Source organism: Ambystoma mexicanum, chromosome 14 (assembly GCF_040938575.1).
Source record: "Ambystoma mexicanum isolate Mex_15411 chromosome 14, UKY_AmexF1_1, whole genome shotgun sequence".
NCBI classification, from domain to species: Eukaryota; Metazoa; Chordata; class Amphibia; order Caudata; family Ambystomatidae; genus Ambystoma; species Ambystoma mexicanum.
In genome coordinates, this window is record NC_090940.1 from 318,019,293 (window position 1) to 318,046,033 (window position 26,741).

The window sequence follows — 26,741 nt, forward strand, 5'->3', positions numbered from 1 at the left end:
GGGTGCTATCTTGGGAATGGCCCGCATGTACGCATACGACCGGCCTGTTAGGATTGGTGCAGTTGAAGGATAACGCATCCATCTTCTCCATAGAGTTCATGGGTGATTGCAGCAAGTCCGTAATCTGAGAAGCATAGACTCCCACAATACAAAATCCCAAGCCCCAGGCTCTAGTTCTCTTAGGAAAATGTAAGGCTCTGACCTGGGACACAATGAGTGATGAAGTAAAATCCAAAGTGGCCAATTTAGAGCAACCAATTGCTGAGCTTCCCTTTATTGACCTCACAGGATCAGAACTTCACAGAGAGGCCAGCCTCAGGTGAAGGGCTGCAGGGCTATATAAACCCAGGCTCCTTGCCAGTTTGTGTAGGTATTTGGAGCAGCAGGAGTCTGGATGAGATTGGAGTGTGAGGAGGAACTCTTTGGGAGGTTGGAGTTTGATGACGTTTGTAGTAGGTCAGAGAGAGCTGAAAGACTGCGGATAATATTGTTGGAGAGTACAGAGAATGAAACATTAGGACTAGGTGAAGAGAAATTAGGAGGAGGGGGGAGAATTATCAGGAGGAGTTGGAGAGAGATGGCAGACCATGTCGGTACACCACAGACTTCAAAGTTGGGAAGATGCATGGGATGGCACAATTGCACTAAGACAGGTAGGCTACTAGAGGTGTAGCAATGAGGGGTTTGTCCTGTGACCAGGGCCCTAGAACACGAAGGTGGTCAGTTGACTGCAAACCTCTAAAGCACGTCCCTACAACCCTGGAAGAGCAGACCCATGTGGAGAAAGATCCACCTCTGTCTCAGACATCTGGAAAAGAACCTGAGAGTTGTGATGTGTTGGCCTACTATGGACCTTACTATAGACTCTCTGGAAGGACGTTCAGGAAACCCAATAAATCAGCAACCCAAAGCTAAACAGCAAGGTGTTCCACTAGACATTGGAGCAGGCCAGGACGAACCCAAATGAGGAACTATTCATTGATATAGATTTCACGTTCTGCTTCTTCCTTTGGAACTATTGGGAAAAACCTTTTAAGTTACCACGCCTTTTGAGTTCACCACATTTTGATTTGATTTTTTTCCTTGTTTTGTTGTGAGGTCATGAATTCCCACAAGAACCTTGACTCTGCTGAACTCAGGCTTACTTTTAGTTATATATTCCTTCTTATTAGTTATAGCTATTGTCTTCACCTTAACCTATTGAACCACATTATTATTTGAACAACTAATAAAACACTTGAGTTAATCCAATCAACTTGTCTTGTGTAATGTCCCTAGATGACACACCAAAATAAAAGAATGTACTCAGACTTCTCTCTGTTGGCCTAAATATTGATCCCTTTCCTTGTGATAAATGATGTTAGAAGTGGGGTCAACAGGCTTAGGCAGAATAAGTAGACCCTGATATGCTGTTCAAAGCCAACTAAGGTTGGGGGCATTACCAACATACCTCCACCTTGGCTGGAATTTCTGGCACCACCTTCCGGTCTGGGTAGGGTGCATCGGATATCTGACACCACCAATCCATTCACACAGAGAACTCCTACTCCACAGCTGTTAAACCTACCTCTGACTGTGACCTTGATACAGAACATTTGGACCTGGCACGAACCAAGAAAGCCTTGTAGTAGCAGAGGGAAGGAACACCTTCAGAGAACTTTTGGGAACACACCACCACAAAACCACCAAAGTTCTCCCCCACGGCTAGAGCAGTAAAGTTTCCTAAAACATTTTTGGAACCTCCCAAGGAGAGAGCTGCCATTGTGCCAGCAAAAAATCTGCTCATCCTTAGGGAATAATCCATTGAGGTGGAGTCTTGGCCAAAACAAGCTGAAATTCCAGTAGGAGCAAAGGCATCATGGGGTGCTGCAACATTGACCTCCACCCTAGACAAACCGATGGTGGAACAGCTATCCCTGTTGAGACAACTACAGATCCAGACTCCAATACCACCAATTTCCTTATTACAAAAATGGTCCTAAAAGGGTGACTCAAAGGTGCTCATCCATAACTTTGAAAGAATTTCGGATGTTACAAAATCGAAGATGAGCTGGCTGTTCTATATTGCACCCCTACTAACTGGGAGGTTACAGATGTCCTTTCAGGTACTAAATGTGGATATCTGGATGGGCTATGCCACATTAACAGACAGCATTCTGGAAAGGCTGATTAGAAATCAAGAACTCCGGAGAAAGCAACTGTGAAAGGTCAAGTTGCTTCCTCAAGAAACACCTCATCAGATGTTCTACCGAATCAGATTGCTTATGGAGAAATGGATAGGGAAGAAGAGCCAGGTAGAGCTGATGGAAGTGGTCATCCTGGAAAAGATGGCCTCCTGATCTGCAGAAGCATGTGCAACTGCTCCATCAGCCAACCCTGCCTTTAGCCATCCAGATGGCTACCAAGGTACAACACACCCACAATGTAGCCAGAATGGACCTGAGGCACAGGGGAGGAAGCTGGGACTGAAGCCGATGAGAAGGGAGCCAACAGCTATCAGTGGATCCCAATGCTGTGGTCTTTGGGACATAAACCAACACCCATGCTAGCCCACTGAGGAGACTAGTAATCTTGTAAAACATCAGCTGTCAGAATCCGAGTCCTCGGATTTGTGACTCACCTGTTTGCTTCTTGTGGATTTCTTCTTTGAGTTCGCAGGTTTCTTTTTCCTGGACGAGCATGCCTTATAAAGGTAAGCTCTAGAATCTTCTGAATCCAGTCTGCTGGGCTTCGGTGAGTGCGCAGGTCAGTGACTCCCAGTCGTGGCGGTGCCGGGGCTCGGGTTACGTTCAATGTTCCAGGAAGGGTCCAGGACAGAACCAGGATAAGGTAGACAGGGCAACTAGGTTCCGAATAGGGCACGCAAAAGGAATAGGAAGGGGGGACCAGGAAGGATGGATGATGGTTACAAGGATTCGCGAAGGAAAGGGGGCTTGGTACTACAACACAACTTGCTGGGCGAGGCACAGGCAAGCAAAGCATTGAGACGCGCGTAGGCGTGTCTGTTTTCAAGGGAGCATGAGATCCACACAGACGACTAGACCGCACCGAAGACATGGCGTCGGCCATGTTGAAGGTGAACGGAGTAGTGGCTATTGGCTGAGGGACCAGGCAGACCAGAAGGGTTGATATCGCTGATTTATGACAGCATGCCTCCTCCTAAACTCCTGTCCACCCGGCTTGCCTGGATGAGCCCGATGAATACGTTGCAATAGGCATGGTGCATTCATATTGGAGACTGGTTCCCAAGTTCGTTCGCTAGGTGGACAGCCCTTCCATTCCACCAAATATTGGAGACAACCTCTTCTGTATCTGGAATCACAGATCCGGGACACTTCGAACTCGATTTGACTGTCAACAAGAAGTGGAGGAGGTTGAGGACTTGGCTTGGTTGACTGGTGGAAGGGTTTCAGCAGTGATTTATGAAAAACAGGGTGGATCTTCTTCCAAGTGGTGGGTAATTGCAGTCAAAAGGTGACTGGGTTAATAATCTCTATTACTGTGAAGGGTCCGTAGAAACGGGGAGCCAACTTGTTGGGTCATAGATGTCTGGGTAGATAAAGCGATGAGAGCCAAACTTTATCTCTGACAGTGTAAGAAGGCCCAGGACGCCTTTTGGTATTCGCAAACCTCTTTATGTCCATCCTGGCCTTTTCTAGATGTTCCTTAACTTGCTTGTGAATGGAGATTAGTTGAGAAATCCAAGCATCTACTGAAGGAGTCAATGTGGGTGGTGGCAAGAGTGTGGGTAATACTGAAGGGTGGAACCCTTGGTTACACAAAAACGGACTGATCCTTGTCGTGGAATGATCTGAATTATTGTAGGCAAATTAAGCTACATGAATCAGGAGCGACCAGTCATCTTGTACCTTAGATGCGAAACAACGTAGATACTGTTCCAGGGTTTGGTTTACTCTCTCAGTAATTCCATTTGTTTTTGGATGGTAACCTGATGACAATGCACGTTGAATACCCAATTGTCGACAAAGATGCTTCCAGAACCTGGAAACATATTGTGGTCCGCGATCAGAGATGATTTTGGAGGGTAGTCCATGCAACCGGAATATGTGAGTGACAAAGATCCCTGCCATCTCGGGCGCTGAAGGTAGTTTGGTTAAAGGGGTAAAATGAGCCAAGTGGGAAAAGAGGTCTATTGTGACCAACATGGTGGTAAATCCTCTGAGGGAGGAAGGTCCACAATAAAGTCTGTGGCAATGATTTCCCAGGGTCGAGATGGTAATTCTGGTTGATGAAGCAAACCTACTGGATTCCTGTTGTCGATCTTGTTCTGGTTGCAGACTGAATAGGTTTGTATATAGGCGCGCACGTCAGAGCGCATCTGAGGCCACCAGAAGTTTCTTCTGATTGTCTGATAAGTGGCTTTGATGCCACGGTGCCCAGAATGAAACATGTCATGACAGAGACTCATAATCTTGGATTTAATTTTCTGGGTAGGAACAACCAAACACTTGTCCTTTAAGAGGTATCCATCCTTGATTGAGAGAGTCCAGGGATTGTCTGTAATATACTCCTTCCAAATGTCCAATGTTGCAGTCTCTTCACGTATCATTTCTAAGAGTGATTTAGCCTGTGCTATGAACACCTTGTCAGGAAACATCTTGGGAAGGAGTGGTACATCCTCTTTTATGTAATCCGATCTTCGGGAGAGAGCATCTATTACATTGGATGGACTAGGAATGGGTTGAATGATGAATTGCTATTGGGTAAAAAAGTAGGCCCATCTTGCCTGGTGACTGTTTTGGCATTCCATGGCCTGTAAAACCTGGCGATTCTGATGGTCGGTCCTTACCACGACCGAATAGCTTGCGCCCAAGAGGAGGTGACGCCAATCTGTGAAGGCTTGTCTGATGGCGAGTAGTTCTTTCTCCAGGACAGACTAATGAGTTTCGCTAGGCTGTAATGTTCGCGATGAATAAGCAATTGGGTGTTCCAATCCGTCTTCAGTTTCTTGCTTAAGGACTGCCCTGATAGCATGTTTGGAAGCATCAGTTTCTACCAGGAAGGGTTTGGTAGTGTCTGGTTGAGCCAGGATGGGTTCGCTAATAAACATATGTTTGAGTTTCTGAAAGGCAGTTTCTTGGCTGGCAGTCCATTGGAAGAGAGTATCTTTCTTTAGCAGACGGACGATGGGTTGAACAATAGCTGAGAATGAAGGGATGAATTTCCTGTAGATATTAGCAAGCCATAGGAATGACTGCACCTGTTTCACTGTGGTTGGGGCCGGCCAAGAAAGGATTGCTTCCACTTTAGATGGATCCATGGCTACCCCTTGAGGATTTAATACAAACCCTAAGTATTTTACTGTGGATACATGGAAAATACACTTCTCGGGTTTGGCCAACAGATGGTGTTTGCGCAATCGTTGCAGGACCATAAAGACGTGTTTCTGATGCAAGGCCAGATCATGTGAATTCATTAAGATATCATCTAAGTAGACGATGATGAAAAGAAACAACATGTAAGAAAAAACCCGATCCATGAAGCGCTGGAATACGGCGGGAACATTTGCTAAGCCGAATGGCATCACCAGATATTCATAGTGACCAAAGGGGGTCCGAAAGGCCGTCTTCCATTCGTCACCCTCCTTTATGCGAATCAGATGGTAAGCCCCTCTTAAATTCAGCTTAGTGAAGATCACTGCTCCACGTAGGGCCTCCAGGATGTCCGAAATGAGTGGCAAGGGGTATCTGTCTTTCAAGGTACATTTATTCAAACCCCGGTAGTCCAGGCATGGACGGAGTTCCTTGGTATCCTTTTTAGGTACAAAAAATAGAGATGCTCCGGCTGGGGACTTGGATGGACAAATGGTTCCATTGGAGAGGTTGGTGTCTAGATACTCTTGCAAGGCAATTTTCTCGGGTTCTGACAGAATAAACATCCTTCCAAATGGAATAACTGCATTCTCTTCTGTGTCAATTGTACAATCTTCAGGACGATGAGGAGGGAGTGATTGAACAATGGCAGAAGAAAATACATCTGAAAATTGACGGTACACCTCGGGTACCTGGGTGATGGCAGAAACCGTGAGGTGTTGTGGTTGAGGAAGCTTCACTCCGGCGGACTGTTTGGGTTCCCCAGATAGACAATGAGTGAGACAGAACTCGGAACCCAAGAACAAGGATCCAGCTGCCCAGTTGATACACGGATTATGTTTCCGCAACCATGGCATGCCAAGCACTATGGGATAGTGAGCTGCTCCGATTATGTCAAAACGCAATATTTCTGATTGTGAATAGAGAGCATAAGCTCAGAAGTTTGTTGAGTTATGGGACTGGAGGATAAGGGTTTCCCGTCGATTCCTTCCGCTGCCTGGAAGACTTCCTTGGCCTCTCGGGGAATATGATGTCTCTGTGCCCATTCGTCATCCAAAAAAAGACCAATGGCACCGCAATCCACCAGGGCTAGTATAGAATGTATTTCTTTTGTTGTGTGTTTAAAGGTTCACTTGAAGTAGCACCAAGGTACTGCTTAAAGGACAGTCTTGTGAAAGTGAAATGTCGGAGCAAGATTCCTTTTCCCGAAACTGGGCTCCATTCAAGATCGGGAGCTAGCGTTTCCCAAGCGTCGTGGAGGGGCAATCGGGCAATTACGCACTAAATGTTTATCCGATGCACAGTACATGCAAAGACCGCTATTGATCCTTCATGTTCTTTCCTGGGTAGAGATGGGGCCTCACAAGGACCCAAGCTGCATGGGTTCAGGTTCAGATTGACCTTAGAGTGAGGTTTCCCATTCCACGGGACTGTTATATTCAGGCAGAGGTTTTGGTGGCAGGTTCCGTGTCTTCTTCTTCTCTGCCTTTCTCTCTTGTATCCTGAAATCTATCTGCAAGGACAGATCTAAGTGGGCCTGATAGGAGGCTGGGCGGGCTACTCTGGCTAATTCATCCTTGACTTCTTCGCTTAATCCGCGTCTGAACAAGGTGAAACAGGCTTCTGTGGTCCAGTCAGCATCCGTAGCCAATTGTTTGAAACGGGTAACATATGTCAACATATCCTGATTTCCCTGCCAGAATTCTAACAATTTTTCCTGGGCGGAATATACCTGTTCGGGCGGTCAAACATGGCCTTGAGGGCAGAAACAAATTCATCATAATTATCAAGTACTGAATCCCCAGCGGAGACTAAAGGAGTAGCCCACGCCAGAGCGTTGCCGGATAGATGAGAGATCATGAACCCCACCTTAGCTCTGGGGGTAGAGAAGTAGTATGGTTTAAAGGTGAAATTAACCAGGCAAGAGTCCAGGAAGGAAGCAACTAGGTTCCGAATAGAGCATGCAAAAGGAATGGGAAGGGCAGACCAGGAAGGATGGATGATGGTTACCAGGATTTGCAAAGGAAAGGGGGCTTGGTACTAGAACACAACTTGCAGGGCGAGACGCAGGCAAGCAAAGCGTTGAGACGCACGGAGGCGCGGGGCGTGTCTGTTTTCAAGGGAGCATGAGATCCACACACACGACTAGACCGCACCGAAGACATGGCGTCGGCCATGTTGAAGGTGAACGGAGTAGTGGCTATTGACTGAGAGACCAGGCAGACCAGAAGGGTCGATATTGATGATTCATGACATCAGCAAATGTTATGTTTGTGGTAACACTGCCAACATTACCTACTCTTGTCCCACCAATTGCCACTGGAACAAATTGACACAAATTACTATATCTCAGATGGGGTGGATGACATGGGCCATCTTTGGTGGTTATATCCCAATTAGCAGGATATCTAGACAGTAGAAGAGGCAGAGATCCTTGGGTAGAGGAAGCAAGATCAGAATTACTACCTTCCAATCTAAGTTGAAGGGTAGAAAGTCATGGCCTTGCTGGGCTCGGGGAATCACTAGTCTGCACTATACTGAGCTTTCACGCGGGCCAAGTAGTGTCCACAGAGATATGGAGGTCTATCCAAAAGCCCAAATGAATTTCAGACTTAAGAGGAACATCTATCAAGTGAAGATGGCTGTCCTACCAGGGCTACCAGAGGAGGTGATGTTGGGAACCATAATATCCCAATTTGAAGACTGGTTCCAAGACGTTTGTGTGAAGGAGTCATTGGCACAGAGCAAGGATTTAGTTGGTTGGTTTGGACCAATCCTGCTGATCATGGAAAGGCCTCATGATATTTCTCAAACTAGAAGAGCTGAAAATCGCATAGAAAACCTATTCCTCCCTTCAAATAGGCCAAGGAGTCAGAGAGAAGAGGGGAAGATATGTGATAAGGCACCCTGCCTGGCTCCGGAGACGTCGCATGAGAATGTGGGGAAGACTATGGGGGCCTGTTACATTTCTAAACTAGCTGAATATGGGCCCAGTAGAGTATGGTGAGGATCCCCTGGTCACCTTCACTTAGTCCCAGTCACATGGCAGTGCATGGTCACATGAGGTCGAACATCATTGTCTCTTTAAGAGACTCATCTCCTATGCAGGGAAACATTAGCATGAATTGTAGACATGCTACACATTTTCCCCTGTGCTCCTGAAGCAGCCTTTTATGTGATCATAGAAGTGTTAATGTACTGGTGCTGTCGTTTTAAGGGAACAGACCTGTGGGACTACAAACACAGCTGTCACATACACATCCCTTTGATTTGATTCAGATACCTTTCATGCATCAAAGGCAATGTGGACTAGTTTTTGCAGTACACTTTGGAGACTCAAGCAGGCACCAGATACACACCAATCTTTCTGTGTTCCTGGTTTAGAGATCCTATGCTGAATGAACAAACAGAGTGGAACCTCTGCCCTGCTCACTTCATAAGCCCGTGCTGACAACTGCATCAACTAACATTCACGGATATGGCTCGCTTGGTGAACGTGCCTGACTCAACCACACCTAGTCCCTTTGTCTGCAGCATGGGCACACAGAGCACTCAGAGAGAACCAACATCAGGTTTACAATATTTGTCTATGGTTTACAAAGTACAGAGACTCCCACAATACACAAACTCAAGCCCCAGGTTCTAGGTGTCTCAGGGAGACATGGGGACAGGTCTGTGACACACAGCAGGAGAAGTAAAGTCCAAAATGGCAAAAAGCCAAATTCCATGTAAGGGAACACATAAAGAGCAACCCATTGCTGAGCTCTCACATTGTCTGCACAGGGACGGTTCCTCATAGGGTTGTCCACCTCAGGTAAGGGCTAGTGGGATCTATAAGTGAGGCTTTTAGGTTGTGTGGATATTTGGAACAGGATCTGGTGGCAGGGGAATTCTGGAGGCGTTTGGAGTGCAAGGAGGAAGTTTGAAGGAGGTCTGTGAGAGCAGAAGGAATGTGGAGGAGGTTTGAAAATAGACCAGAAGAGGAGTAAAAACACTAGGAGATGTTGCTGAGTGCTCTACAGACTGTAGTAGAGATGAGTGCTCTACAGACTGTAGTAGGGAAACATCAGGAGGAGGTGGAGGAAATACATTTTGGGGTGGTTTCGATAGATTTTGAAGAGGTGGTGTAGGCACAACTGAAGGTGGTGGACAGAGATTTGGAGGCGGTGACAGAGCTACACCAGGATGAATTTGAGAGTGATTTTGAGGAAGTGGTAAAAGAACATTTGGAGGAGGTTGTGATAGATGTCGATGATGTGGTTGGGATACATCAGGAGGAGCTGGAGAAAGGTTAGCAGTAGGTGCTAGATATACATCATGAGGAGGTTCTGTGAGATGCTGAGCGGGTGCTAAAGCATCAAAAGGAGAAGTTGGAGATAGAGAACCTAACTAGACAAGTGCGAAAGGCTTCAGAGGACATATTTCACCCAAGATGTGAGGTATGGGAGAGGCCCTGATCCGAAGAGTTCAAGCTCATGGGGAGAGGATTAATGACCCTGTGACATCGCCAGCAAGGAGGAATAGGACAAGAAGAGTACTAATGGGGTGGCGCGGAGGATAGGATGTCAGACCCTTGCCCAAGAAGGTGTGGTGCCAAAGCCTTCAAGAAAAGGGGGGACAGCGGGAGTTCTGTTTTTCATGTGTTTCTTTCAATTCTCTCTCTGTAATGTTGGCATTCTCACATTCTGCACCTTAATAAGAGAGAATTTGATCAGACGTATCTGTCTTCACCTGATTATTGATCCCTGTAACTGTGGCAGCATTTTGGAAACGTGTTATAGAAGAAAGAACAGGGCACATCGCGTGGCTGTTCAAATACTGCCGGAGGTGCGACCGTGCCTGAACAAACTAGGCAAGATGATAGTGATGCCACAAAAGGGGGAGTGTTCTGCTACCACGTTCTGCTCCTGTTGGCATCCAGGCCTTGTTGTGATTGGGCTTCTATGATACAGCAGCCAACATCTGTACGTTTTTTAAGAAAATGGCCTGGCATTCACCCCGATATTGCCATACTGCTGATCTTCCTATCGGAATCTTTTCCCAAAAGCAAGAATGCCCCTCGCCACTCCTTGTTGCTGTTTAGACGGTTACAATTGATCACATCCTGAATAAAGAAATTGATGAAAAGAAATGATGACCTACTCTACACTGGAAAACAATCCGAGTCCTGTAGAGAATTCACAATCTCCCCTCGTAATGTGCTAACACTTTCCATGCAGCAGAAACATGGGATCATATGTAGTCTCCTGTAAGGCAAGACATGCTCAGTAGGGGACATCATCTATGCACAAATCAACCATTGTGTAGCCTCTGGAACAACAGTGCTATTATAACCTAAGACATCCAAAGGGCTATTTGTTGCTGCATCATGAAAGTAGTACCAAACATATATACACAGATAACAGAACCTAATCTGGCAATAAATACAGCCCGGCCACAGAAAGGGCAACCCCCTCCCAACCCCCATGTTGGCCCCAGACACGCCCCACATGTGTACATCCACATGTGTACACCCACAAAGAAGTGAGAACACATGGCCTCCACCCAATGCTTTGTCCTCCAAAGGGAGAATACATGGCGTCCACCCAATGCTTTGTCCTCCAAAGTGAGAACACATGGCCTCCACCCAATGCTTTGTCCTCCAAAGAGACCAGCCAAATATGTAGCCTCCCATGAAAAGAACGTAGGACATATGTGAGCTTACACAGAGAAGTCAGGACCACATGCAGACTCCCTAAATGCCGCCATGCCTAACTGCGACCTCCCATGAAAAATGCATGACCACACGGGCACAAGCCTATGGTGCCTCATACAAATAAGTAACATCGACTACTAGTGGCCAGGGAGATGATGACAGACCACACATGTCACAGAAGATGAAACAGGCCCATACACGACCCTCTGCCAAATAGGGGACAGACTGATGCACATACTCCCCTAAAGAAAAGATAGGCCCATATGCATCCCACAATCTAACTGAACACATGGCCCATTTGGCCCATTAGTATGTTAAGTTAAGGTGATGTGCATGCTATGATAGATAACATGTCACCTGGGTAGCCTCAGAACGCCAGAGACAAGATGGTGAAGGCATCACATCATTGACAGTGGGAGTTTTTTGTTGAATAGTTTTCAGGACTCTTCGGCAGCTGTTGTGGAGTTCATACTGGTATAATATGAGAGGCAGAGGTCTCCAGGGGATGATGTCTGACCCAGTCCGGGCCCAGTAAACGTTCTTAGCCTTTTGAAAACAGAGGACTCTATTGAGAAGGTTGAGTGAAGGGTTTGCAGTGGCATGTCATGGTGGAAGCATGGGCATTGTCCACAGTAGGGGTTTTGAACAATGCAAAGGGACTCAGGGATGATCAGGGGGTGCACCATAAGCTCTTAAAGCTAGGGTGAGGTGCTCTCTTTGGACACTGTGGGTGAGGCGTAGAGAGGCCTTGTAGACTAGTTGAAGATGGTTGATCTCGATAGTCAGGAGCACCAGCTAAAGGCTGTTGTGATAGTAAAGTTGATGGTTCACCTGTGTGGGAAGGGCAGAATAGAAACTATTCTACATAGGTTCTTCCGTTTGCATGAGCTATTTTTGACCACAGAGTTGACCTGAGTGACAAGTGAAAAATTGTTGCAGTAAGCCAATGGTCTTCAAATTTTTTATGCCGAACCCCCACTGAGGAAAAAAGAAGAATTGTCTGGGCCCTCCTGCTCCCGCTCCTGTGGTATCAAAGACCCCATTCACAGATGTCTGACATATGTTGTTCATACATCCACTGCCCTATCACAAAACGCTTGTCTCACAAGCACATGTGTAAAACATTCCTTCAGCGGGGGTCATCTGCCCCAAAAGTGCATTTCTTAAAGTAAGATTGGGGGCAGGAACCTTCAGCATCGGCCACCTGCACCCAAAAGTGAATTTTTAAAATAACATTGGGGCAGGGGCCTTCAACAGGGGCCACCTGCCCCCAATGGTGGGATTGGGTTGGCGTTGCCATGACGGGGGATCTAGAGGCCTCGCTTAAGCCAGATCCCTACAACCCACCCTCTCGAGGGAGAGCACGAGGATTAAGGGTCCAGTTATTATTTATTTATTCATTTTTTGTTGGTGATTTGGCTTTACATTAAACCTTTTCACCTAACAATATCCTCACATAAGTCATCGTCCAAAAAAATATAAAACAGTTCAAAAAGTTATAAATGTTTACACCTATACAATTTACACTTCGTAATAAAACATAATTCACAACTTTAAGAAATGTTACAAATCCATGATGTTTGAAACACAACTAATATAAAACTTCACAACACTAAAATCGATCTGTTAAATCTGAACATTGCCAATACAATATGTCTGTGTGCGCGCCACTATGAATAATGGCTGTGAGAAACCTGAGGGCATCCTCACATTCACTCCGCTTGGGGACTCTATGCATGTGGCCAGGGAAGGGCCATCACTTTTGGATCCCAACCCTGGGGGTGTACAAGCGAGGTTGGATCACCTGGGTGGAGGATCCTTGGGGATTGGAGGCGGGATGTCTTTAGGTGAGATGCAGTATTCCACACTCTCCTTTGGGGGATGAACTCCTGCCTCAGATGTGGTTATGGGATATTGTTTCCCATGTTACCTTGATCCTGAGGAAAATGGTAGATATTATCAACCCAGGCATACTGGGAAAAGGGGAAGAAAGATTAGAAATAAGGTTGAGTAGGAAAATACACAGTATCCCCCTTATCCTCGTTACAATCAGAATAACCCTCTGCTGACCTTTATGGTCTATTATCAGTCATATTCCTTTGATCCCTGCAACAACCACATTGGTTCCGGGAAGAAGAAGAGGCAACTAGGAGTAATGCAGATTACTCAATGTAAAACCCACTTTGGTACTAGTGAAGAGAAAGTGGCAGGCATTATCCGCACTCCAGCCACCCCCTTTGAAGTGCCAGGAACGTTCACGCCAAAATGTGTGACATGTGGAGAACAGTTAAACCAGCAGAGAGCCGCAGTTGGGCTCTGCCTAGTGCCTATCAGAATAACAGCACCTATTGAAGTACCGACACCTAAGCAAACCTAGACAGTAAGGTACCCACTGAGAAATCCGTATTATAGACACGACAAAAGGACGTTTGTCAGAATGGAATATCCGAAGAAACCAAGAAGATACTGAAAGAAGACGACTGGTGACGTTATGAGAAATCGAGCTGACGCACATATAGAATATATAATGACCTAAGGATGTTGATAAAGAGACGAAATACCATAGATAAGTGACATCTTGAGCCTAAGGTGAAACAGTTGATGTCAAGATGGAGAAACGTATGCCATATGCACGATGAAGATATTCAGTTAGTTTAAACGTGTACCGCAAGAAGCAAAGAAATCGTGAAGCTTGCTTACGCTTATAGTGAAATAGATTGCGGCAAGCGCCAACCATATCTATCTACCTCAAAAGCACCTTATAGATGAGTGAAAATCCACTACGCACATGAGCAGAAGTGAATGGAAGTTACTAAAGGCCTACAGAGGAGAGGGCCTCAGCAAACAAATCGAGAATTAAAGACGGAGAGAAACCCAACTGAAGGTAACCATGCAAGGAAGCCAAGGTCGTATCAAGCTGGAATAGGCTCACAATGCCTACAATTAAAGAGAAGAATAACAAGAGTCCCCTGTTCAGCAAGGTTGAGATAAGCCGCAGATGGTAGACGACTGGCAGAAGTAAATCAAATACACGAAATTGCATGACGAAGAGGCTGATTTCACGGTGTCCCAGTCACGTGGCAAGGCAGGCAGAAAGGGATGAGACTTTCACACCTACGCATGGAGTCTTGTTGTACCCATACTCCTTAAACTTTCTCAGACCAAGAAGCAGACCAAAGGCCAAACTACAAAGCAGTAATTGACACACAGCCCCATAGGTGATAAATGGCTGTAACATAAATTGAAGGGAAGCTGGGGTGCAGACCTACTCTCTGTACCTGGCTAATTATTCTGCATGCTGCTAAGCGCAAGTGGAAAAGTATGTGTGGGATCGATGCCAACCCAATCATAGTGGACCATGTAATCTAGGGTCCTATAGAGAGTAGAGCCAATGGGACGTTGTACTTCTAGTGAGGTTTACAGTGGCCAGTTCGAAGGTAGGGCTTAGTTGCCCCACCTGACATTATTACCCAGTCCCCTCTCCCCGTTACCATATACAGATATAGTACCTATGTTAAAGTTACCTTCCTATAACCAATCAAGTTGCATGTTAGGTTTTTAAGATTACACGTCAATGATGACAAGTTTTTGGTATAAATTTGGTGATTTTTCTGAAATTAATTGGAGTTTAAGCGAGAAGGAAGATCGAGTGGTTGCTGATGTTCATTGAACTCCCCGTTTTTTGTACTTGTCATTAAACGGACTCCTTTGCCAAACTATTGAGTTGTCATTTACTATTTGATGTGAGAGTACGAAATCTGCATCCCCATCTATCTCGAGGGTGCTGCTACTCATCTTAAAGGGCTGTTTGGAGACCCCCAGTTTCATGGGCCGGCTGGGGTCCATCCAGTTCACTGGGAAGAAGAAGAGGCAACTAGGAGTAATGCAGATTACCCAAGGTAAAACCCACTTTGATACTGGGACTAGGAAGAGAGAATTAGAGGCCTCTAGCTATAGGAGTCAGGTAGGTCCATTTAATAAGCACAGGCAAGGTCAGGCAATTAAGAATAATTTGCACTACCCGCAGACCCTTAGTAATCAGAGACTGTATAAAAGGTGTGAGCAGGAGCAGCAGCAGAAGGAGACGTTTCAGCAGGAGACTTTCAGATGGAGTTAGCCGTGTTGGCCTAGGAGGAGCTCAGATGTCTGCAAGGTACCCAGAGGACTCACAAAGTCTAGAAGAGCTAGGAATTCTAACTTCCCTGAGCCTCAGAGCCTCACAGTACTGGCGAAACTAGAACCATCACTCATGGAAATGGTGTTGCGAGCAAGAAAGGCTCACTGCCGGGAACGTCCCGCTTCCCGGGTGAGAGAGGGAAGCTGTAGGAGTCACGAAAGCCGATAAAGAAGATGCAAACAAGTTAAGATCACCACCATGAGCATCCCGCTTCCAGAGAGAGAGGGGAGGAATCTGCGAGAGCCACGGGAGCGCACTAAAAGGTAACAGGAGTGTCAGAGAAATGCTCCGAACCTAATGAACTGTAACCAAATACTCAGAAAGTATAAAGCAATACATTTAAACCCAAAGTGAAGGAAATCAGTGTATTATTGGAATATACAAATTGAACATTTATTGAATGCTGAACTAAGTAGAAGCAATATATTTAACATTATGACAAATTTTGAATAATGAGACACTACTTGAAAGCCTGAAGGATAAATGAGGAGAGGAGGATGAAGGTTTGACTTTGATATGATGATATGATATGATAAGTCATTTATAACGCGCCTGTACACAAGTGTTTCTAGGCATGACAAGACAAGGGAGGGAAGACAGAGGAAGGACAAAACAAACGATCTTACTAGGCCTTGTGTCATTCAGGTCGTGCAAGTGCTGTAACGCAAAGTCAAAGGGGGAGGGAGAAGGGGGAAGTGCCAGAGAGACGGAAGGGGGAAGTGCAATCGGGTACGTGCAGCCAGGGAAGCACAGCTTTGGGTAAGTGCAAGGAGGCAGGGGCCTGTAAGGTTACAGTTACTGCCTCTAAGTGTGCGGTAGGCCCAAAGCAGTGCAGCGGCGACTGTCATGGAGGAGTCTGGTCATGAAGTGAGACTCTGAGGGTAGCCAGGCTACCAGTCAGCGCAGCAGACAGGTAGGTTAGCAGGGGAGAGAGAGAGAGAGAGAGAGCAAGCAGAGGCAAAAAGGAAGGTCTTGACTTGCTTACAGAAACTTCAGGTTGTCTGGCTCAAGCTTGAGAGGGGCATGGAGGTCATTTCAGAGGGAGGCACCTGCAGAGGAGAGAGGTCTACCCCCAACTCTCTGCCTGGAGAAGCGTCTGACCCTCAGAGAGTTTGAGGTGGCTGAGCGAAGGGCTCGAGAAGGAAGGTTTTTTGGAAGAGAGAGTAGGATGTAGTGCGGGCCCTGGCCCCATAAATCCTTGTGGACGATGCAGAGGGTCTTGAACTTTATCCTTGTAGCCACCGGGAGCCAGTGGAGAGATTTCAGGGCTAGAGAGATATGGTCCCTGGCCTTGAAGCCAAGGACAAGTCTCGCAGTCCTGTTCTGGATTAGTTGCAGAGGGCGGAGAGTAGAGAAAGGTAGAGAAAGAGGCTCTTGCAGTAGTCCAGCCTAGAGAGGACCAGAGCTCTGGATACAGTGAGCTTCTGGGGGAAAGTGAGAAAAGGAAGAATACCTCTGAGGAGGTGCAGCTGAAAGTGGGCCTTCTTGGCAAGGTCTGTGATGTGAGGGGAGAAGAAGAGAGTGGCGTCGAACTTGACACCAAGGCTTTTTGCCTCACAGGAACGCAAAGGAAGAGGGCCCAAGGAGGGCAGCCAGAGTGAGAGGGAATGCGGGAGCAGGGGTCCCAATGAGAACGATCTCAGTCTTACTAGCATTAAGGCAGAGATCGTTGGAGGCACACTAACCCTGAATTGCGGATAGTCAGGAATAAGCAAGAGAGGAGAGGAGAGGAGGCTGAGGGAAGCCTGAAAGAGAGCGGGGTGTCATCCGCACAACACTGAAAGTTAGAGGAGAAGGTAGAGCTCAGGTGGGCTAAAGGGGTCAAGTAGACATTGAAGAGCCAGGGTGAGAGGTTAGAGCCCTGGGGAACACCTCATGTGGAGACAGAGGTGGTGGAGAGAAAAGACTCAAGTTGGACCTGGGAGGGTCGGTCCAGGAGGAAGGAGATCAACCCCTCCAGGGCCTGATCCGTGATGCCCAGGTTCTTAAAGAGTCTGTTGATCAGGATGACGTGCTTGACCGTGTCATGAGCAGAGGAAAGGTAAAGGAGGATGAGGACAGAAGGGAGGCTTGAATCGAGATTAGAGAGCAGATCTTCACAGGTGTTCAGGAGAGCAGTTTCCGTGCCTCTGGCTCCTCTGAAGCCAGACTGATGGTCATGGAAACAACCAAAAAATTCAGTGTGGAGAGTAAGCTGAGAGATGGCCAGCTTTTTCTGGAGTTTGCCTAGGAAAGGGGTCATAGAGATCGGGCAATAGTTTGCCGTACAGGTAGGATTGGCAGAATGCTTTTTAAGGAGGGGGTGCACAAGGGAGTACTTTAAGCTGAAATGTGGCTGCAGGGCTGGTAAGCCCATCCAGTGAAGCTAGAATATGCTTTGGCAAGAAGTGCTTGCGTAGCCCGCTTAATTAAAACTGTATCCTGCTGTTTTCTTGCCAAAGGAACACCTCAAGAAACTTTAGAATTTGTAAGCCATTGGAGCATCAGCTGGGGAAAACTGGTGGTTGCGTGACTTGTGATGGGTGGACCATGTGGTCTGACAACTACGCCTAAACCATTGGGTTTCCATAGGTCAACTTTGCTACTATCAAGAGCTAATTTACAAGTAAGACTGTTGGCTTCTGATTTCGTGACCTGTGAAGGGTGGGCTGTGTGGTCCAATAACTGCACCTAAATCAGAAGCCACAAAGGGGGTGAAAAGTGGCAAGAGGTGTGATATTTAAAGAATGGGTCACGTGGACCTTATGTTTTCTAAGAATTGCTGAAGCAACTATTGAAAGAGTGATCCTTGGGGAAGGGAACCCTGAGGGGTAAAGTTTGGAGACATTTTGTCTTGGGGAAGGGAATCCTGAGACAACAGTGTTGTGTGAACGTTTGTATTGCATTTGAACTTGGGGAAGGGAGACCCCTAACGTGCCCTTTTTTTTATATTTGTGAGCCTAATAAAAGGTGACTTCAGAGTTGGAACAGTTCTGGCTCAGAAGAAGCTATATTGGAACTGTGCTGTGCTTTGATTGGAGAACTTTGACTTCATGGAGATTTGAATTAACACTCTTTGGACATTTTTGCTTTGGATCACAGATTGTGGCTGAGAAAATCCCCCCCCTAATTTGCTGGAGTTCTGAGGACAGCATAGGATTTTGGCTATGGACCCTTTTTTGCCAGGACCCGATTTCGAAATCCCGAAATCGGATCCCGGCGCAACTCTTTTTGCGCAAATGGGGGCGTGAAATGCTTTTTACACCCCCATTTCCTCCCCCTCCCCAGTGCTCTCCTCCAATGAGAGGAGTGTGCATGTTAGCACACCCCGTACCCGCCCCCCGCAACAGGCCAGCGACATAGAAGTAGGACTAAAGTTGTATGTGTATTTACTTTAGTCTGACTTCTATTTCGATGCCCGTCCAGGTTTTTAAAAAAAGAAATCTGGTCACCCTACATTTAACCCCTTTTCTTGACCCCAGTCCCATTTAGCCCCTTTTGTTGCCCCTTAACCCTTTTAGCTGCCCCAGACCCGTGTTGCCCCTTTTCTTGACCCCACCAGTCTCTTTTAGCCCTTTTTGTTGCCCCTCAACCCCTTTTCGTGCCCCTTTAGCCTTTTTTGTTGCCCCCCAAACCCTTAAGCCCTCTTTCTTGCTACCAATCCCCTAACACAGGGCATCCCGCCATTTCGCACGGCCACTCCAACACGCCACCGCGACTGCTGCCAGGAATATCGTCACCAATATGTTGACCAAGAAGGCACACTGAGGCGGACGGATTTAACGGGTGAGGAGGTTTATTTCTACAGAGACCCCCTTTGCTTAAGAAGGAAACACAGCGCTCACATCGCCTTGCTCAGCCCCACTCAACTGCTCTCCCGTGCCACTCTAGAATCCATGCAGAGACTCTAGAATGGCACGGGGAAAACCATCACAACACCGGCTCCTATTTGGTCCTAAGAGCAATGGCAGACCCCCAGGCTCTGTCCTTCCTATGAATTCCCTGGCTCTACCAGGTCTACAAAACACAGTGGCCCTCATTACGACCCTGGCGGAAATCGAAAAACGATGGCGGAAATGCAATACCGCCATCGAATAGCGCTCGGTGCGATTATGACCCGTCACCGTAAAGTACGATGCCATTAGCGACACCGTAGTGAACGCCAACGCTAACTGCACCAAGTACGCGCACGCGCGCCATGCCAAACCGTAATTACCACCATGGCGCAACGGTACGCGAATTCTGACCCTAGCGGACATGTACCTAACGCCATCAAGCATGGCGGAAAGTACCATTCCGCCATGGTGAGAAGTACGGCATCGCGAATCAACCGTAAACGGCCCTACTGAGTGCCTGTACACCACTCCCTGGCCACATTGCACAACTCCTCGTAGGTGCAATGAAGTCACACAATGCAACCAGTGAAATGTACAAGTCACCCATGCATGCCAACGAACAAATGAATCCAGGGGCTCCAAGTGCCTTGTGAGTGGGCATCCATATTTGCCATGGCACCATTGCCGCACTGATGCAGCACAGGCATGTGAAGGTTCAAGTACAGCAACATGAGCAGAAAAAGGAGACAAACAAAAACAGGCCCCCCCATCGACTGACACCAGTGTAAGGCAATATTCAAAGCAGTATCCTGAGTGAGACTGCACCAGCCCTGTACTCCTGCCAGTAAACAAACCAACCATCAGCATAAGCATGTACCACACATGTTGGCAGAGTGACGGAGCAGCCAGGCTCATCTCAAGAGGGGCCAATGGGAGCTGCAGGGCACAGATGGCACGAATACAGAAGCTATTCCAATGGACATGACCTCAGTCTCCCTCCAAGAAACGCACGCAAACACAGGCACCTGTGACCAGCCATATTCTGATAATCACATCATTCCACCAATCCACCTGGCTGACCGGCATCTGTTATACAAAAGCTAATCCCCCGCCCCTGAGCATGACATCATTAAAACAGTCATAATGGCAGGCCCCATCCCTGACCTTACTGGGCTTCGTAGGCGAACGCGGCCAGTACAGTACCACGCAACTATACTCAGAAGCCGGAACCCAATGCAGATCTCCTCACAATACACCGCTCCACAAATAGGAATATGCTACATTACTTGCAAAGAATAACGCTACACGGTTAATATCAGAATAGAAATTTAATGCACCACAAAATCACCAAGCCCATACAGCCATTAGGTCATGAACTCCAAAATACATTTCAGTATTGTGGGCTGCATCCGCAATAAATGACCAGCTTCTGCTTGTGTGACGCCCTGTTCCTTCATGGTACACAGGGGCTACATTCACGTTCAAAAAGGCAACATGGAAGCGCCTAGAACCGCAGGGCCGTCCCATTAGGTAGGCACTAGTCCAGCTGAAAGGTCGAAATGTTGCTCCTAGCCACTAGTACTGCGTAAGGGCATGTGGCCCATTGGCGATCGTCCCATAAGATCGTAATGGTGCTCCACTGATTAACTCGAAGCAGCAGGTGTCGGGAGTAAAAGCCATCTGCAGGAGTGGCATACAGATGGCAGCGGCAAAAGGGGAGGAGATACCTGTCACCCAAATGAAATGAAAAAGAATAGTATGGCCATCAGAACTTGATTTGTATTACTCACTTCAATGATCACACTAAATCTACAGCCATATGCATGCTAGCCCACTCCAAAGGATTATTCCCACCCAAAAATCACTTGCGAATCACAACTATAAAAATCGAGGTGAAAACACTATTACAAACGAGTGTTTGTGTGCATGCGTCTGTTAAGACAGAATCCATTAGATGGGATTAGTAACGTGCATAGACACAAGTGTTTGAAGGCGCGTCGAGACAGGGAGGGTTCAACAAGGGCAGAAAGACGATGGTCCCACTATGGCAGCTCTGCATCACATAGCGCAGGGGAGGTGGATAGATTCCAAAAAGCCCTGTACATGGCAAACTCTCCATCAAATCATCTGTCCATGCATCCATACATCATTCCCTCATCCCGGTATGAAAACGCCTGATTATTTACTCACATAACATGTGAAATTTCCATTGAGTCTGTGCGTAATGCAGTCTGCAAAATCCACTGTGCTTCAGGCCGGAATTCCAGTGTTGTGAAGTAACATGTATTTGGGAACGTCCGGCCTTATCGTCCACTACGCTATTGCGCATCCCATACTATTCATATCAATCATAGCATTCTCGCCATGGCCCCTGTCCCAAGGACATTAAACAATAGAACGTTATATTTGCAGTCAGACCTGTGGGCGTCTCCTCGCCGCTAGCTGAAAACCGAAAGCGCTGTCCTTCGAATTCCTCATTTGCAACATCACGTCGAAAAGGCATCTGTGACCGCTTGAAATCACAAATCCATCCATGTAGTGCGGCAATGTGTGAAAATGCAAACTGGCTTCACTCACGAATGGGACGCCCCGCCCGTCGGTGAACCGCGGTACAGTGCTGCATGAGGGTCCACCGTTAATCGAGTACTACATTCCACTGACCCTTCACAAGTTTGTTCGCGACTGCAAAGATAGTATGTGAAGCAATGGGACCATAGCAGAATGAACATATGAACCAATATCTCACTGCCATCGGGATGAAATACATGATTGTAATGGCAAGATGCCATGCGTCGAATTGCAGCGTTGTGTGCGGGACGTGCTCGCCCAAAGGGGATTGCAGCTTGCACAGGTGGAATGAATCACCACAGGTGGAGGCAATACAGCTTGAAAACACATAAATTGCACACCCAACCCCCTCCCACAACCACACCCACTCCAAAATGCTACCGGCAGGACTAGCGATGTTGGCCCTGGGGGACCTGATAGCACTGCAAGTTCTCCAACTTCAAGAAGAAGACGAACACCAACTACTACAACAACCGGCCGCACAGAGGAGACGCAGGAGGAGGAGGAGGGCAAGGCAGGGCCAGCAAGGCCCGCCAGCACAGCCACTACCACCACGCAGGCAGCCCGCAATCCCACGCCTCCGAGCACATCCGTTCAACCTCACGGATGAGCAGATCCACACCCTCTACCGTTTGGACCGGGACACCATAACCGCCATTGTGGACATGACACAGGCTGACCTTGTCAGCATGATAGATAGCCCAACCGCCATCCCACCCCTACTGAAGGTGGTGTCTGTACTCCACTTCCTGGCCACAGGCACCTACCAGCACACAGTCGGACAGTTGCATGGCATTTCACAGCCAGTGTTCTCACGGACACTATTGCAAGTGCTCGATGCCCTCCTGAAGCACGCAGACGACTACATCTCTCTACCACGCTCGGAGCAGGAAATTACGAACACAAAAGTGGGATTCCATGCACTTGGCGGCAAACCGGGTTGCATTGGTGCCATCGACTGCACCCATGTGGAACTCGTCGTCCCACATGCCATGGAGGCCCAGTACCGCAACCGAAAACAATTTCATTCTCTTAATGTACAAATGGTGTGTGACTCCAACAGGATCATTACACATTGTTGTGCCCGATTTCCTGGATCAACCCATGATTCTATGGTCTTGAGGAACTCTACAATACCACGCTACATGGAGCGACACGCAGGGAACAGATCCTGGCTACTCGGTGAGTCTCATTTCATGCATGATAATGTGGGGTATGTGATGCGGCAATGACCTGGCAGGAAGGGGGGGGGGGTGCGTACGTAGCAATGTCATTCCACAAACATCCTTTATTGTCCACATACAGGTGATGCCGGGTATCCACTGAAGAGATGGCTCCTTACACCACTCCGGAACCCACAGAACCAGCATGAGGAGGACTACAACCATGCCCACTCACGTACCCATGTAGTCATAGAACAGGCATTCGGCCTACTGAAGACTCGTTTCCGCTGCCTCAGCAGGTCTGGCGGGGCACTCCTGTACCGCCATGAGAAGGTTGCAAAGATGGTCATGGCATGTGTCATGCTACACAACATGTGCGTACGTAGAAATGTGCCCATGCCCCCTGACGCAGAACTGCAAGCACCTGAAGATGGTCATGATGAGGGTGGGGATGTGGCAGCACCTCAAGGAGTCTGCGAGGCACAGGAGGGCCGTGACATTCGTCAGATTCTCATTGATTCATGCTTCTAGCACTCACGCCTGGTGGCTGATACATGGACACGGGACTTGTGGCACTGTGTGTGTCTGGAACATGCACAATATGGACTGTACGCCTATAAAGGCCTCGTACACAAAGATCAATGTCCACACATCTCATTGGATGATCGGGCATTGTTTATAGCATATGTGAAATTATGTTACACACCCCATCGACCCGCCACCCAAGTGAGCCCAACACACCCCCTCCACCCTCCTACCTCCCCCCCGAACACCAGTGTCCGAAGATGCTCATTGTCAGTGGGCAGACGCTATTGCAAGCCCCCTCTCCGGGTATCAGGGGCACCCCTGCCTGTGGAGCGCAGGTTCCTCCCAGATCTACGTTGGGGGCTGCCCTGGACGGAACTTGCAACGGATGATGTCTCTGCCTGCTCACGTCCATGCATGTCCCTAAGGGTTTGTGAGAGCTCAGTGAGCACACGGCGCACAGCGGCAAGTTCAGCACATACGTCTTTGGACGTCGCATGCAGTTCCCCCCTCAGGCTCTCGGTGCTTCTCTCCATTTGTACTCTCAGGCTCTCGGTGCTTCTCTCCATTTCTGCCCTAAGTGTCTCAGTTGATGTTTCTATGGCTGCCTTAGTACCCCCACATTCATCAGCATGGTCCTTGAGGAGCGTGGCCAGTTGCTGCTGTTGCACGATCACCTGGTCGAGGGACTGTTGCCTCTGCTGTGCCATGGCCATTTGCGGTGGTGTCACAGAGGGGCTGGTCACCTCATGTTGCCTTGCCACAGGGCTTGTGGGGGATGGCCAGTCGTCGTCTTGTGGGTGCCCCTGCGTGGTATCCTCATGGTGTACGGGATGAAACAAACAGGGGGATTGAGACAGGTCATGGATGGATCTTACTTCGACATCCCCGTTTTCTGTGTCGGAGCATGCTGCCATTAATGCAGTGTCACCTATGGTGCTGCTGCCACCAGAAGCAGTGCCTTCTGTGGCATCCATTGGGGGGACCTGTGGTGGTGCTGTTGTGGGCATGCTGGCTGCTGGGGTGCCTGTTGAAGTTCCCTCCTGTGTGCTGCCACTTGATTTGTGCTGCTGCCGTGTCTTGATGCGTGCAGCTGAGGTGGAGGGTCTTTGGCCGTTGGTCTTGGCCCTCTTTGCAGGTGTGCTGGTAGGGGTGTCCTGGAGCTCGTCGTTTGAATCGGACCCTGTGGTGGAGTAAAGGAGGGCGAGCGTTATTAATGGGTCTGTTGAAATTGGAATGGCAATGTATCACATGCATTGGGGTGGTACCTGAGGGTGATTTGGGTCGGGGCCTTGGAGGTGGTTTCATTTTTGTGTGGATTGAGGATGCAGTTGTTTGGCAGCCTGCAGTTAGGGTGTGCCTGCTGCACGTGTAGAGGGTGTTTTTAGGATTTTTAATTATTTATGTATTTAATGTGAGTTTTAAAGTGCGCTATCAGGCCAATGTATGTGGACGTTCTCCTGGACATGTGTTACTGTTGCACTATGTGGACACATGGTACTTCACATGATTGGACATTGTGGATTTAGCATTGTTTTATTTGGCCCACCTACCGGATTCTTCGGATGTCTGCACTCCTTTCTCCATCCCTCCGACTCCCTCTATACTCTCCATTCCAATGGTGGAGGCACAGATTTCTTCCCAGGGGGTCAACTTGATGGGTGATTCCGATCCTCCCCCGGTAGCTGTGGCAATGTTACGGTTGGCGGATAGTATGCTCCGTACGCGTATCCGCAGGTCGTCCCATCGCTTTCTGCATTGCTGTGGGTTGCGGGGTGCGGTCCCCACCGCACTTACCCGCTGTGCCACCAGGGCCCATATGGCCTTCTTGTTCGCAAGTGCCGTCCTGGTCATTTGCGTCGAGAAGACGACGGCAGCATTCTCCTGGAGGGTCTCTGTGAGCACGGTGAGTTCCTCACGGGAGAAATGGACCTGCCGCTTGCGGTCGCACGCTTTTTTCGCTACTTTTCCCATTTCTATTGCTTTCACTAGGGTGGATGACGGGTTGGGATGTGTCTCAGGGTAGTATTTTTTATGGTTGTGTGGGAATTCTGATTTTATAGGTGTACGGCGTGCTGTTTCCCGTTCCGGGACCATGTTTTTACTTCCGTTTCCGTATATTTACGGTCACCGTACTTTCCGATTGCCGCTCATTACGGTGACCGCTAAGATGGGTGGCGGAATTGCACCTAGGGCGCCGTACGACGGCGGTGAGGGGCGTTTTGGGGACATTTCCGCCATCGCGGACTTTGCACCTCCGCCATGGCGTAGTGCTCGTGCCCGATGGGTCGGAATTAGCCTCACTTTGCTCCGTCGTGCAATGGCGGAAACGCTATTTACGCTATGGCGGTCAGGTCAGTCACTTTCCGCCAGGGTCGTAATGAGGGCCAGTTACTTTTAGCCTGCAATCCAGCGTCTGGAACTCCCTGAATGCTGGACACTGTTCTGCTGGACACTGTTCCTGTTTCTGCAAGGGTGTACATCTTGGCCAACTGGCCCGTTTCGCTACGGCTTGTTGACAAACGAGTTGTATATTGTCCCCAACTTTAACTCTGTCTACTCACTGCTGTTGTTCCTCTGCGCCCAGAACAATGAGGCGTAATAAAGAACTGCCTAAACGTTGATGACATAAAACAAGGAAGAAGCATGCATGCTGAATAGGTGGTATCTACTCCTAGCCAAGCTCAAACTTGCTGATGAAAGGGGGTCTACCCAATGCTGGAGAAGGTGCAGGGGTGGGGATCAAGCTCCGCCTCTGGTGGCAATGCACAGGCCTGAATAGGTACTGGAATTAAGTGTCTGTCGTGAAAGGGATCTAACCGCATAGCTCTCAACTCACAAGCCTTTGGCCAGTCTCAGCCAACATGGAATGGGTTAATTCAGCCTCCAAGCCCCTTACCTGCCCACACATTTCAATGGGCTGTCAATCATCAAAAACAAAATGGTCTCCTTTTGCCTGCCCTGGAGACTTAAAATGTTAGGGGCTATGTAACAGGGAGGCGCTGCTGAGGATGCCAGGTATGTGTCTACTGGGTGGCTCATGCTAGACACCCAGGATCAGCTCTATCCATGAATTGTCTGCCCACCCCCTACCCCACTACTACCAATTAGCTGCTGCCCAACAATCATAATCAGTTGGTGGTGGGGGGACAGGCAGATACCTGAGGGAGCCCAGGATTTATTTTTCTTTGTACACAGGGCATGTGCTGGCTCTCGAGACCCCTGACTAGCAGCACGTTCAAACCTGACTGATTGTTTTAACTATTTAGTGCTGGCACAGAGAGGGCAGCAGTGGGGAGCTTCGAGGGATGGTATTTGTATTTTGAACACAGAGTCCCTGTCTCCGTTCCTTTCACTTCCCTTCTCATGTCGAACTTCTCCACATCATCACTCCCTCAGCAATGAGTTCAGTCTGCAGTGCGGCAGTGCAGTGCAGGCACAGGCCATAAGATGGATGGTACCAAG